Raw genomic sequence first — 13,951 nt, 5'->3', positions numbered from 1 at the left:
ACCTGACATGAACAACTCACAGGAGGGAAAATTCACGTGGGGCTCATAATTTCAGAGGTCTCAGTCTACAGATGGCTGACTCCATTGTTCTGGGCCAAAGTTGAAGCAGGAAATCATGGTGGAAGGACCCAGTGCAAGAAAGCTGCTCAGCTCATAATGGAATCAGGAAGCAGAGTGTGTGGAAGAGAAGGGGCCTCAGAGCAGAGGTACACCCTGTGAACCACCTCCTCCAGCTGAGTATGAAGAGATAGTGATCAGGCAATGGGCCCCAATTATGGCTTATTCAAAGATGAAGATCACACCAAAAAACTAATGGGTAGAGATATTAATGGGCACCATTAAGACCTTTTTCAAATGTAAAAGACCATGAGGCTCCCCCATGGGAACACCAGTCAATTCTTTGTCTCAGAGAGGCAGGAAAATAGAAGGTGGAAGTGAACCCCACTGGGAATTATAGGAAAGTCTAAAACTATGGCTAAAAACACTGCCAGTAGCCTTGGTACTTTTTCAATGTCTGCTGCACAGAGACCATGCTCATAACAAAACCAGGTAAGTCCTAAGTTAGCATACCAAAATGGGTTTTCCTACAATCAGGCTCCCTGATATCTCTTCTCACTTAAATAAGTCCTATTTCATTTATTCCTCCCTTTAGTTACTTTCTGTAGATTTTATTCTTCAAGTTTGCCAGACAAGAACCCAGAAAGAAATTGGCAAAGCAGAGACTCTAGATCCATCTCAAAACTCTGGTTTCACAGCCACGCCCCATTGGCCTACAGCTACCACCATTCAAACCAGGATCGACTGGCCTGGTTACAGCCCTCATGATCTAACCATTGTATCTCTGGCTATTCTTAAATTAACAGAAGCTTTTGAGGGACAACTCAAATTCAAACTATAACAGTATACATTGTTTCTCCAACACACAGTAGGTGCTCAATAAGTGCTGAATGAATTGCTACGTGTTTCAACTTAAAGCTGATTTCAGAAAAAGCACATAATACATGGAATGCAAAGGTAACTATTATCACCCCAATGCTATAAATGATAATTCCTATTACTATATCTCGCTGTCCTAAAGCACTATTATTATAAGGCCCAAGTTGTTTTCTATTAGGTTCTTGGTTCAATGGACCTACAATCTGTCAAAGAGATGAGAAGTTAACTCTGTATCAATGAACAGAAAACCCACTTGCATTCCTGAAACATGGAAGGTAGGGGCCCAGCAAATGCAGTCTCAAAGTGCAGAGATGTCTCCTATTAATTGGCTGTTGTCCCTGATCCATTCCCCAATAGAGTTGCCAAGAAAAATCACTCCTGTGGGAATTTTAGAACATCACACAGAGTAAGTGTGGATGTAATAACCCATTGAGTATTAAATGGATGGCAAATGACCAATATAAATATTTATCTCGACTCTCCTCAGACAGCAAGTGAATCATTTATGTATTTGAATATATCTTCTCAGGTTTGCCCCTTAAGGTGACAGAAAAAATCTTTGGAAAAATACCACTACAGACATCTTGAGAACGGCATTAAAAACTGTTCATCACTGCCACCCTTATTATACCAGTGACTTTTTCCTGTAGTTCTTAAAAAAATTAAATAACTAGTGGTGAAATGCCTTGTGTTGTCCATGGTGAACGTCCTTCTAGAAAAGCACCCAGGGCTCACTTCTGAGAACATGAGACTCTCCCTGCTGACTTCTCCCACCTTCTTTGAGAAATGGCCATGCACTCTCCCCTCATTCTACTACTTGAGCATTTCAGTTATTCCTATGTGTGGCAATTGATTTATACAATGTTCCTGACTACCTGGGTAGAAATATCTAGATAAGGAGAATACCACTTTAGGGCTTCATGTATCCTCAACTTTTTTTTTTTCCAACTAATTTCCTTGAGGTCTAGTGATGCCTTAAAGTCAAAATCATTGATAACTATGTCAACAACAATCACAGCTAGTAGCAAGTACTTTCTAGGTACCATGCACGTGATAAGTGCACAGAACATAGAAAACATCATCTAATGTTCACTCAGCTCCCAGAATCCCCATTTACAGTGGAGGAAATGGACTTGAAGATATTGAGACATCAACATACATCCATCCAGTCTGCAAATCAAAGTGCAGGATTTGGGTTCTGATGTGAAACTGGTCCTCTTATCCACAACTTAAGAATATTCTTTAATTCTTTTTTTAAAATTCCCATTAGGGACTTGTTTTAATAAATGAATAACACAATTGTCTGAGACAATTACCACACGTGGATGTGTACAACAGAACAATCTAGTGACCAAAGATGCAGTTGGCAGTCATCACGGGATCAAGTACACATCATATATTTAGGTCTTTTATGAATGAAATGTTTTTTGATCTTGTACAGTTGCCTGGAGCCTAGAAAAAGTATTTGTCAATGAATGACCATTTCTGTTAAGCATACCCTTTCCTCACCCCTACACAGTTCCTCTTTTTGTGCCTACATTTAGGACTTTCACGACTAACTCTGATTTTGTCTTCGAATATTCTCTGAGCTTTGAGCCCGTCTCCAGTGGTCACTGACAAATGAAGTCTACAGTGGGTGCTGCTATCAAAACTACTGCACAGATGTGATCTTTTCAAGCTAGTGAATGATTTTTCACATGTAACTGGTTCTACCACATCCTGAGAAACAAATAGCTTAATTGACATGATCATAAATCCCATAGAAAAAGTATTTCCACTATTATTTATTTGGGAAAAAAATGTAGCAAATGAAACTGGAGCCCAGTTCTTTAAAAAAAATTATTTATAAGTAATGAAAGCAGGAATTAGTAACCATCTTGGCTACTCTTATCAGGTATTGTGCTACAGATATTTATGTACATATTACCTCAGTTAATTTGCATGAGAACCTTATAAAATTGCTGTTAATGTGTATATGTATCATTTTTTAATGTAAGACTTCTATTTCTTCTGAATTTCCAATATATTATGTATCTCATTTCTTTATCCATTTGAGAAAATTATAGACTTTCTACCTCTGAATATTACATCAAAATGAGAAACATATCCATTTTCTCCATCTGCCTATCTCGCTCTCTCTCTGTCCTTTGTCTATTGTTCATTCTGTCTGTTTCTGTTTCTGTGTGTCTGTCTGTCTCTCCCCACCCATGCTTTTTGTCTACTACTGCATCTGGTGTCTCTCTCTCCCTCCCCATCTCTGCTTTTTCTACTGCTCTATCTGGCCTCCTTTCTGTGTCTGTCTGTCTCTGTCTCTCTGTCTCTCTCTCTCTCTCTCTGCTCTGTCTACTGCTTTATCTGGCCTTCTCTGTGTGTGTGTGCTCTTTGTCTATAGCTCTTTCTGTTGTCTGTGTGTGTGTGTGAGTGTGTGCAGTCATGCGTGTGCTCTTTGTCTATTGTTCTGTCTGGCTTTCTCTCTGTCTCTCTTTTTCTCTTGTCATCAAACAGAATCCTACTTGTTTTTGAAAGAAGGATAAAGGGTATTTTGCTCTTGTTAACAAACCAAGCACATTCCTGCTTTACAAACTGCTTTTATAGAAAGTCACTCCAGCATAAGTTGGAATGCAAAGCCAAGGCAGAACAGAAGAAGAGTTTTCAAAATATTAATTCAATTTTAGGTTCACTTGGATACCACCAGGGACACCTTCCTCAGAACACACAAGGAGTTGAAAATGTTTTCCTATTTTGCTTAGGCTCATAAATTATTTCTGGTGTTCTTTCAGAGTCATTGTGATAAATCCCATAAGGATTAACAAAGTCAAAATGTCCATCCACCTGCCCATTGCAAATGCATCTTCTAACTCAGGATGCATTAGTCTTCATGGAATGGGAACTTCTATGCTGGCAAAAAAGATGATATTAGGCTAACATTAAAGAGAACTGTTACTTTCTAAAACATGGGTTCTTACCCTTCATTTGTGAATATTCTTCAAAGGGTCTCTAGTCTCAACTTATCAAATACAGAATTCCATGTAAAAAGAATATGCAAATCTTCATTTGGAGGAAGAGTGTTCATGATTTTTACTCGACTCTCAAAGGTGCCTGTGAGACAACTTTGAAACACTCTTCTTAAGGAAAAACAAAATAGAAATAGAACCCATTAGCTCTTTCTCAGTGTCACTCTCCATTTTTTCTTTTGCATCATAAGAAATGCACACAGAAAAGAGTTCCTTCACCTAATTCTAGGAACTTAGATTGATTAGATGACTTACTAGACTAGATTAGAAAGTATTACAATGAAGGACTGTAGCCATTTTTTACTATCATCCAACCAAATAGTTAGCATATTCTGATAGCAGAAACGACCAACAGGAGCAGATAAATGCCATTTCCCAAACACCTACTCCTACTAACAATGGTCACCTGATTGTCCTAAAAGCCACATGAGACTATCTGCATTCCCATTTTACAGAGGAGGAGCCTGAGCATGCAATGGTAAAACTCTTGCACTAAGACTTAAGACTTGTGGCATGCTGAAGAAAAATTCTGCTCAGTCTACTTCTGAATAAGTGGCAACATTCACTGTATGTGAGCCAGGTGTGAACCACTTTAAAGAAAGACACTGAGCAGGGAGCATGACCACTGTCCTTGGTTGACTGGTTAAGTAACCTGTCAGTAGCAATTCCAAGGACATGAGGAAGGACCATTATCTCAAATGATTCATGAGGTTACACTGATGAAAATTTGAAAGAACAGCAAAAATGTAAAATGTTTATATCAAAGCTGTACAGGAAGTCACTGATGTAACAAAAATCAAAACAGAACCAAGGAAAGAGGAAGAGTGAAAGCAATTGAGTTCAATCTTTATTAAGTCAGTAAAGGTATGAAGTAACAGTTAATCCAGCAAAAATCAAAACAAAAAGAGCAGGTAAGTAAAAGGAGTCAGGAACCACCAAATGGTGAAACTAAGAGATGCAGGGAGAAATCCAAGAAGCAAGACTAAGAACAATTCTATGCAATAAAGCAGAAATGGTGTGTTTCTAGAAAAATCTATGTGACAAAACCAAATAAGTAAAGAGGATCCAAATAGTCTTTTATGTGTTACAAAAGTTGAGCAAATAAACATTCCATCTGCCACCACACACACACAAATAGAAGGACCAGACGGTTTCATAGTCAAGTTCTGTCCGAAGCTCACAATTGGACCAATAATTTTCATGATATATACACTTTTTCAGGGAATACAAAGAAGAAACCCTATCAGCTATTTTTAATGCTATGATCTTGAGTACAAAAAAAGTCATAAATAACAAAATTAGAGAGCTTATAGGCCATTAGCATTCATGACATTAGTGAACTTGTTGCAAAAATCCCCCCCATTGGCAAAAATAAAGCCAACAATGCAATTTTTAAAAGGCAGTACTACACAACCAATTGGGGTTTATATAAGGAATGCAAACCTAGCACAGTTTTCAAATATCTGCCAATGAAATTTATCCCATGAACAAACCAAGGGAGAAAAAAATCACTTAACTATCTCAACAGAAGAAAAGCAAAGTGTTCAATAAAACTTAACATCCATCCACTCATGAATAAAAGGTGGGGGAACAAAAGACTTTTTTTTTTTTTTTTTGCTTTAGTATATTGGACATCTTTCTAATATAAACTATGAGAAAGCAATTCCAATTTAATGGAAGAGATGCCAAGAGATTCAAGATTAATGTTATCCACTATTAGTGTATAAAACTGAGGGAAAGATCAGTGAATCGTGCTCATAGAATTCTGCCCCCATGGGAGACGGAAGGGTCAATCCAAAACCACTGATGGAAAGATGAAGAAAGATGGACCCTCAGAGCATGAGTTTCTGGCTAGAATTTGTTCCTTGCTCACTATGTCAATTTCTTCTCCCAGTCCCCTCAGGCTGATTCTCTAGGTTAAGGTGGTGATCATGTTTGCTGTAGTAGAGGAAGGAAGTGACAGGCTGAACCCAGGGCAGGGTTGAAAATCTTCCAGAATCACACTGGGCCCAGGCTTCTCCAGGGAAGATGGACAGAGGGAAAGGAGGTGCTGGCACCAAGGGAGGGCTGAGCATAGGGCTCTGGAAAGTTCAGAGTAGCTGGAGGCCCAGGTGGCGGGACACACCTGGATAGCAAAGAACTCCTAGGGCCATGAAAGTCTGCAGTGCCCATACAAGGGACAGCAGTCCAAACCCCATCATATGTAAGCAGATGGAGCCATATGTGGAATGACAAAGGGACTTGCCCTAATCTGTCTCTCATATGGGACTGACCCAGCCCCATTAAGCCCATGATGGGCAGCCCAGGAGAGTGGTGGTCAGGGTAGCCCAGTGTTGGACAGGAGCCATGGCAGACAGACCCCATCTGGTTTCCGAGGTGAGCTGGTGTCTCCATTCCTCAAAGCCTCTGGACATGCACAGAACTGAAGGAGGCCTTGCTGGCTGAGAACTTTGGAAAGCTCCCTCTAGTGAGACTGCACAGGGGTGGCAGGGTGGGGACTGCCTTGAGAAAGCAGCTGAGGAATGGATGGATTGGGATTTCCAGAGACTTCAGAGACGATGCCGAGTCTGATAGGAACCATGATTCAATGCTCCGACTTGGGGCTAATTTGCCAAATGAGGTAGTTCCACCCTGACCTCTCTAGGCAGGTTGGTCTGGGAAGACAGAAAACAGGCCTTCCCAAGACTCATGGGGATGAAAAGTGGCCAAGAAAAGCTAGATTTGGGCTCCCAGAATACAATGAGAAAAATAGAGGGCTGTGAAGGACTCCAGGTGCAGGCTGAGCTGATGGCACCTTCTCTTCATGAGTCTGATCCTGACATTGGCTTGGAGGCAGAGGTGACCCTCCCCTGATCTTCCGAAGCCCCTAAAGAGATAAAGGGACCAGTTGGAGGATGGGCCTTCGGGCACCCAAGGGCACAAGTGTGTGACAGCCACCCCTATGGAACTCAGCAGGGACCACAAAGTTCCAGCCTCAGTTTGTTCTCAGAGCAACAAGCATGGCCTGGGGTTTGGGGGCTTCAGTCTTGGAGACAAGGCAGGGTTGCAGGTCTGTCTTCTTGGCCTGGGAATATTTGGGGTCCCCCAGCTGGGTCATCCAGATCACCCTTCTGGAATCGCCAGCTCTCTCCTCTCTCCTCAGTGGACAGGAGAGTGGGTGGGAGGGCAGCTTCACCCAGCAGGAGACACCATCTCCTCTCCGTGGGACACCCAGCCCCTCTCCTGGGCAGGACCCCCGGGGCCACACAGGCGTGTCTAGATCTCCATGTCCACAGGGTGAATGTTGCCCATTCTGTGCTCTCTGACCCACAGCTCTCTGTCTTTGGCCAGGTCCACTTTGCGAAGCAGTTGGTCCACAGGCTCAACTGTGCTTTGGTTGAACATGTCCGTCTCATGCCGCAGCTGTGTATATACTAGCACAAATGTTGCCGGATCATCTCCACCCTCTCCACTTCCAGCCGCTCCAGCTCCAAAGTGGTGGTCACCATCTCTTCAAACCACTTGGACTTGGGCCTGGTTGTAGAGGTCCACCCAGCACATGAGGTCATCACCAGCCTGTGTAGACTTCCTCGGTGCCTTCTGGATGTCCTCCTTTGTCTTGTTGCTCAGCTTGATCTCCAGCTGCTGGGTCTTCATCTCCAGGTCTCTCTGCTGCTCTGTGAGGGCTTTCCGGGCCTTCTCCACTGATGCATCACGGCTGGCGAGTTGCTTGCGGAGGTCAGCAATATGGTGGTCACACTTTTTCATGTCTTTCTTGAAGTTCTCACGAAAGTTCTTTAGGGGCTTCTCTACCTTGCTGTGCAGCTTGGCGGAGAACTTGAGATCAACTTCTACTTCATCTGCAAGGCTCTTCCTCACCTGAGCCCATGCTTCTCCCAGGGAGCCTTCCTCTTGTGCAGCCAACGAGTCCTGAGAGAGCTTAGCCAAGTTCTCTGCATATTCTTCTTCAATCTTTATCCTCTCTCGGACGAATTCGGACATTTCTTTCTGCATGTGTTTGCCCTTCAGTTGCTTTTGAAGCAGCAGTTCGAACCCCGCCACAGTGCCATTGCCTTGGGGGTCTTTCTTATCAGCCCAGAAGTAGTCACAGCAGCTCCACTCAGTTGGCTTCAGCAGCTGCTGTTCAGGGCTTGTGTCTGGGTGAGGAAACGTCACGCAATTTATCATCTTCTGTGTGGTCACCTTTATTTTCAAAATTATATATTTTGTCTTCATTGCCTGAAGTTCTGTCTTCCAAGTGGTCTCCTCTGTTGGTGCTACTTTCCATTGAATTTTTATTTTGGTTTATTGATTCTTTCATTTCAAAGATTTCTTCTAGATTTCTTCTCAGGATCTTTATCTCTTTCTTTAAGATACCTTCCCTCTCCTGAAACATAGCTTGGATTTCACTCTTTATATCCTCCTTAAAGTCGTGAAGCAGTTTTACTAAGTATATTCTGAACTCCTTCTCTGACATTTCTTCTACTGGTTTGTCAATGGAGTCTACAATTGGAGCATCCTAGTTTGTTTGGAGTGCTTTATTCCCTTTTTTTTTTTTAATTTTGTTTGTGTGTCTTCCCATTTAGCTGTGGGGATCTGAGGTAATACAGTTTCTACCCTGTAGATTTATAGTGTCCCTGAAGGTTTCCAGTACCTCACAAATCTGGGTTTGGGTTTCGAAGGCTCCACCACGCAATAGTCTCAAGATGGCTCCTGGATGGCAGACGACCCAAGAGCTCCAGTGGAGAGCGAAGGATAAGGAAATAGGCCCCAGGGAGGAACCTCCTCAACAAAAGACTTTTATTGAACTAAAAATAGGTGGGAACTTCTTGATCTGCTAAATCTGCAGCAAAGCTTAAACAAATTACATTCTATCACATATAAGCTACCACTGTTTATAAAAAAAATATGCTGCCAGTTAAACTATGGTAAAAGAACTTTCTCTTAAAAACTACAAGTAGTATAAAGATGTTTGCTATTAACCACCAACCACCCACCCCAGACGCAACTAAATACTCAGCTACATCCCTAGCCCTTTTTTATTTTTGATTTTGATGCTTAGGGACTCCCTAAGTTGCTGAGGCTGGCTCTGAACTTTCAATCCTCCTGCCTCAGCCTCCCAAGTCACTGGCATTACAGCATGCACCCAGGGTCCAGCTACCTACTTGTTCTTAAACTTTCCCAAATAAAGATATTTTTAGTTGTCTTCTCATGGGATGTTGACTTAATTGCACTGTCTTTAAAGAATGTAACTTATAAAATGATTATTGTTTAATGTTTGTATGGACTTTCACTTGTACTTGGTTAATCTTACCTAGTGTTTTATTGATGGCCTTCAGAAGGTGAATTCAGTAATCAACTTATTTGTATTCATATTTTCTGTTGCCTTACTGATTCTTTTTTGTCAGCTCTGTGAATTACCAAGAGAACTATGCCAAAGCCGGAGGCTCTGTGTTAACTTGCCACTTGCTTAGATGTAGTCAAGAGAAGACATCACTAGGTGATACTCTTCCCTATTTCTAATAACACTGACCTTCCCGCAGGTTTGACTGATACCAATTCTCAACACTGCAACTTTGTTCAGTTAGCATTCAGGCCCAGAGCTACAGAATAGGCCGCCATGGAGCCAGCCTCTAAAACCGTGAGCCAAAATAAACTTTTCCTCCTCTGACTGTTCTTGTTGGTTATTTTGGTCACAGTCACACAAAAGCTGACTAAAATATAGCTCAAAATATAAATTTTAACTGGACGTGTGGTGCATGCCTTTAATCCCAGGAGCTTGGGAGGCTGAGACAGGAGGACAACAAGTTCAGAGCCAGCCTCAACAACTCAGCAAGACCCTGTCTCAAAATAAAACATTTTAAATGGGGTGAGTGGTTAAGCACCCCTGGGTTTAATTCCTGGTAACACACACACACACACACACACACACACACACACACACTTTAGTTTTAATAAAAGTTTGTGGGTGCACTAACTTCCAGCATGACATCTAGGTACTGAGAAATATAATTAACAAAACCATCTCCTCTGCCTTTGCATTCATTCCAAGGCCAAATGGCCACTGACTGCTTCTGCCATGTACATCTACCAGTTCAAAACTCCCTCGGAAAACAGAAATTCCTGGAACTGAGTCTCACTGGGTCAACTTGAATCATATGTTAATTTCTGAAGTGAAAGTAGAAACCAAAGGAATCAATACACTGATTTGCGGGAACTGAGTTGCAAATCATGCCTGGACCCCAAGCAGGCCAACCCACCCACAAGAAAAAAAGTGTGGGTCTGTTGCAACCAGTTCACACACATTCCAGATTATCCTATTACTATCACACTTAAATTATTTTTAAGACACATCTCCACTTTTGTGATTGTATAAGAAATTCTGCTTGTTGCCGACAATGCTGAACAGAAAAATAATGACGAACATTATTTCAATCACCTGTGATCTCTGATCACAAAGAAAACCATTACTAAGAGTTGGATGTTTTCTCCCTTAGTCATTTAAAGAAAAAGGGCATTTTTTTCTTTTGTTTCCTTTCAACTTGTGCATTTTCTTTTAAAAATTATTTTGCTTTATATGCATTAAATAAGGAATTTCTTTCCAATGTCTGAGAATAACAAGCATTTCCCCCCCTCCAAGCTCTAGGCTGGGAAGTCATCAAGATAATTTTTCCAAGGGAGGTAAATTCAGATTTATCACTGGATTCATTTAATTTCATTGAACAGTCTTGGGGCTACTGGTAGAGAGAAACCCCATGATGTTCAAAGGAGGTCATTTTGCTAAGTGAGTTTAGGCTCCTCTCAGGGACCTGCTTAACACAGCTCTGGTCCTGACACATTTGCTGCAGTCAGAGGTCAAGGCTACTGAGTCAGGAGTCAGAGCAAACCTGTGCCTAAGGTTTGTTTCCAGCTAAAGTGAGCAAAAGAGATGCTTCCCTTCTTGGGATGTGATGGTGCTAATTGGTGTATATCTGTCTCAGCCATTCAAGTACTAGTTTTGACAAAACCAGTCCTTTTTTTTTTTTTAATATTCTTTTAGTTGTCGATGGCCTTTCTATTTTATTTATTTATATGCAGTGCTAAGGATCAAACCCAGGACATCACACATGCCAGGCAGTCGCTCTACCACTGAGCCACAACCCCAGCACTTTTTTTTTTTTCAGTGTAAACAAATGAGATACATGTTGTTTCTCTGTTTGTACATGGAGTAAGGTATACCATTTGTGTAATCATAAATTTACATAGGGTAATGTTGTTTGATTCATTCTGTTATATTTTCCCTTCCCCCCCACCCCTCCCACCCCTCTTTTCTCTCTATACAGTCCTTCCTTCCTCCATTCTTGCCACCCTCCCTAAGCCTAACCCTAAACCTAACCCTAACCCTAACACTAACCCCTCCCACCCCCCATTATGTGTCATCATCTGCTTATCAGTGAGATCATTCGTCCTTTGGTTTTCTGAGATTGGCTTATCTCACTTAGCATAATATTCTCCAATTTCATCCATTTGCCTGCAAGTTCCATAATTTTATCATTCTTCATGGCGGAGTAATATTCCATTGTATACATATACCACATTTTCTTTATCCATTCATCAATTGAAGGACATCTAGGTTGGTTCCACAATCTGGCTATTGTGAATTGAGCAGCAATGAACATTGATGTGGCTGTATCTCTGTAGTATGCTGATTTTAAGTTCTTTGGATATAGGCTGAGGAGTGGGATTGCTGGGTCAAATGGTGGGTCCATTCCAAGTTTTCTAAGGAATCTCCACACTGCTTTCCAGAGTGGCTGCACTAATTTGCGGCCCCACCAGCAATGTATGAGTGTACCTTTTTCCCCACATCCTCACCAACACCTATTGTTGCTTGTATTCTTGATAATCGCCATTCTAATTGGGGTGAGATGGAATCTTAGTGTAGTTTTGATTTGCATTTCTCTTATTACTAAAGATGGTGAACATTTTTTTCATTTGCTTGTTGATTGCTTGTAGATATTCTTCTGTGAAGCGTCTGTTCATAACCTTAGCCCATTAGTTGATTGAGTTATTTGTATTCTTCGTGTAGAGTTTCTTGAGTTCTCTATATATTCTGGAAATTAGTGCTCTATCTGAAGTATGAGTGGCAAAGATTTTCTCCCACTCTGTAGGCTCTCTCTTCACATTACTGATAGTTTCCACATTATCTGAAATGAGGATAGATACTCCAGTTTTTTTGCTGTGTCCGTGTGCATGGTATGTTTTTTTTTCCCACCCTTTCACCTTTAGTCTATGGGTATCTCTTTCTATGAGATGAGTCTCTTGCAGGCAGCATATTGTTGGATTTTTCTTTTTAATCCAATCCGCCAGTCTATGTCTTTTGATTGATGAGTTCAGGCCATTAACATTCAGGGTTATTATTGTGATATGATTTGTATTCCCAGTCATTTGACTCATTTTTTGTTTTTTGACATGATTTGGTTTCTCCTTTATTTGGCTATTCCTTTAGGCTAGTTCCTCCCATTGCTGATTTACATCATTGTTTTTCATCTCTTCCTCATGGAATATTTTGCTGAGAATGTTCTGTAATGCTGGCTTTCTTTTTTGTAAATTGTTTTAGCTTTTTTTTATCATGGAAGGATTTTATTTCGTTGTCAAATCTGAAAGTAAGTTTTGCTGGGTATAAGATTCTTGGTTGGCATCCTTTTTCTTTCAGGGCTTGGTAAATGTTGTTCCAGGCCCTTCTAGCTTTTAGGGTCTGGATTGAAAACTCTGCTGATATTCTTATTGGTTTCCCCCCTGAATGTAATTTGGTTCTTTTCTCTCACAGCCTTTAAAATTCTGTCTTTATTTTGTATGTTAGGTATTTTCATAATAATGTGCCTTGGTGTGGGCCTGTTGTAATTTTGTATATTTGGAGTCCTATAAGCCTCTTGTACTTGATTTTCCATTTCATTCTTCAGATTTGGGAAATTTTCTGATATTATTTCATTGAATAGATTGTTCATTCCTTTGGTTTGTTTCTCTAAGCCTTCCTTAATCCCAATAATTCTTAAATTTGGCCTTTTCATGATATCCCATAATTCTTGTAGATTCTGTTCATGATTTCTTACCATCTTCTCTGTTTGGTCAACTTTGTTTTCAAGATTAAATATTTTGTCGTCAATGTCTGAGGTTCTGTCTTCCAGGTGTTCTATCCTATTGGTTATGCATTCTATGGAGTTTTTAACTTGGTTTATTGTTTCCTTCATTTCAAGGATGTCTGTTTTGTTTTGTTTTTTTTCAGTATCTCTCTTTATTGAAATGATCTCTTGCTTCCCATATTTGCTCTTTTGACTGTTGATTGGTGTGATCATTTAATGCCTGCATTGCTCTTTCATCTCTTACTTCAATGCCTGCATTTGCTCTTTCATCTCTTCCTTCAATGCCTGCATTTGCTCTTTCATCTCGTTTGCTTCCCTGATTGTTTTAATTATGTATATTCTGAACTCCCTTTCTGACATTTCTTCTGCTGTGCTGTCATTGGGTTTTATTGATATAGTATCTAGGTTTGTTTGGGACATTTTCTTCCCTTGTTTTCTCATATTGGTCAGATATCGGTGGGACTCTGAGATATTGCAGATTTCTTCTATTGGCTTATAGCATCCCTGTAGATTTCCAGTGTATCACCTCCCAGCCTTCAGTAGCCTGAAGTCTTGGAGGAACTTGATAATGCAGTGCTTCCAAAGAAAGCTGTCCCTAGCCCGCTACTGGGTCCAGGGCTGGGGGCTGGTTCTGCGTGGAAATCCTCTCACTGGGTGGTCGTACTCCTAGAAGCTGGCTACAGACTGGGCCTTTTCCCACCTGAGGGAGCCAGGCTGCTAGGGGAAAGCCTCTCCCTGTCCTGCCTTGGTCCTAGAAGCCGCCTGCGGGCCGGGGCCTGCCGCTGGGTCCGGGGCATGGGGTTGGCTCTGTGCGGAAAAGCTCTCACTAGGCTGGCCTGCTCCGAGGAGGTGGGTGTAGATCGCACCTGCTGCCGGAGGGAGCAGGGCTGCTTGGGGAAGACT

Source organism: Sciurus carolinensis, chromosome 19, assembly GCF_902686445.1.
Source record: "Sciurus carolinensis chromosome 19, mSciCar1.2, whole genome shotgun sequence".
Classification (NCBI taxonomy): domain Eukaryota; kingdom Metazoa; phylum Chordata; class Mammalia; order Rodentia; family Sciuridae; genus Sciurus; species Sciurus carolinensis.
Note: the sequence above shows the minus strand (reverse complement) of the source record.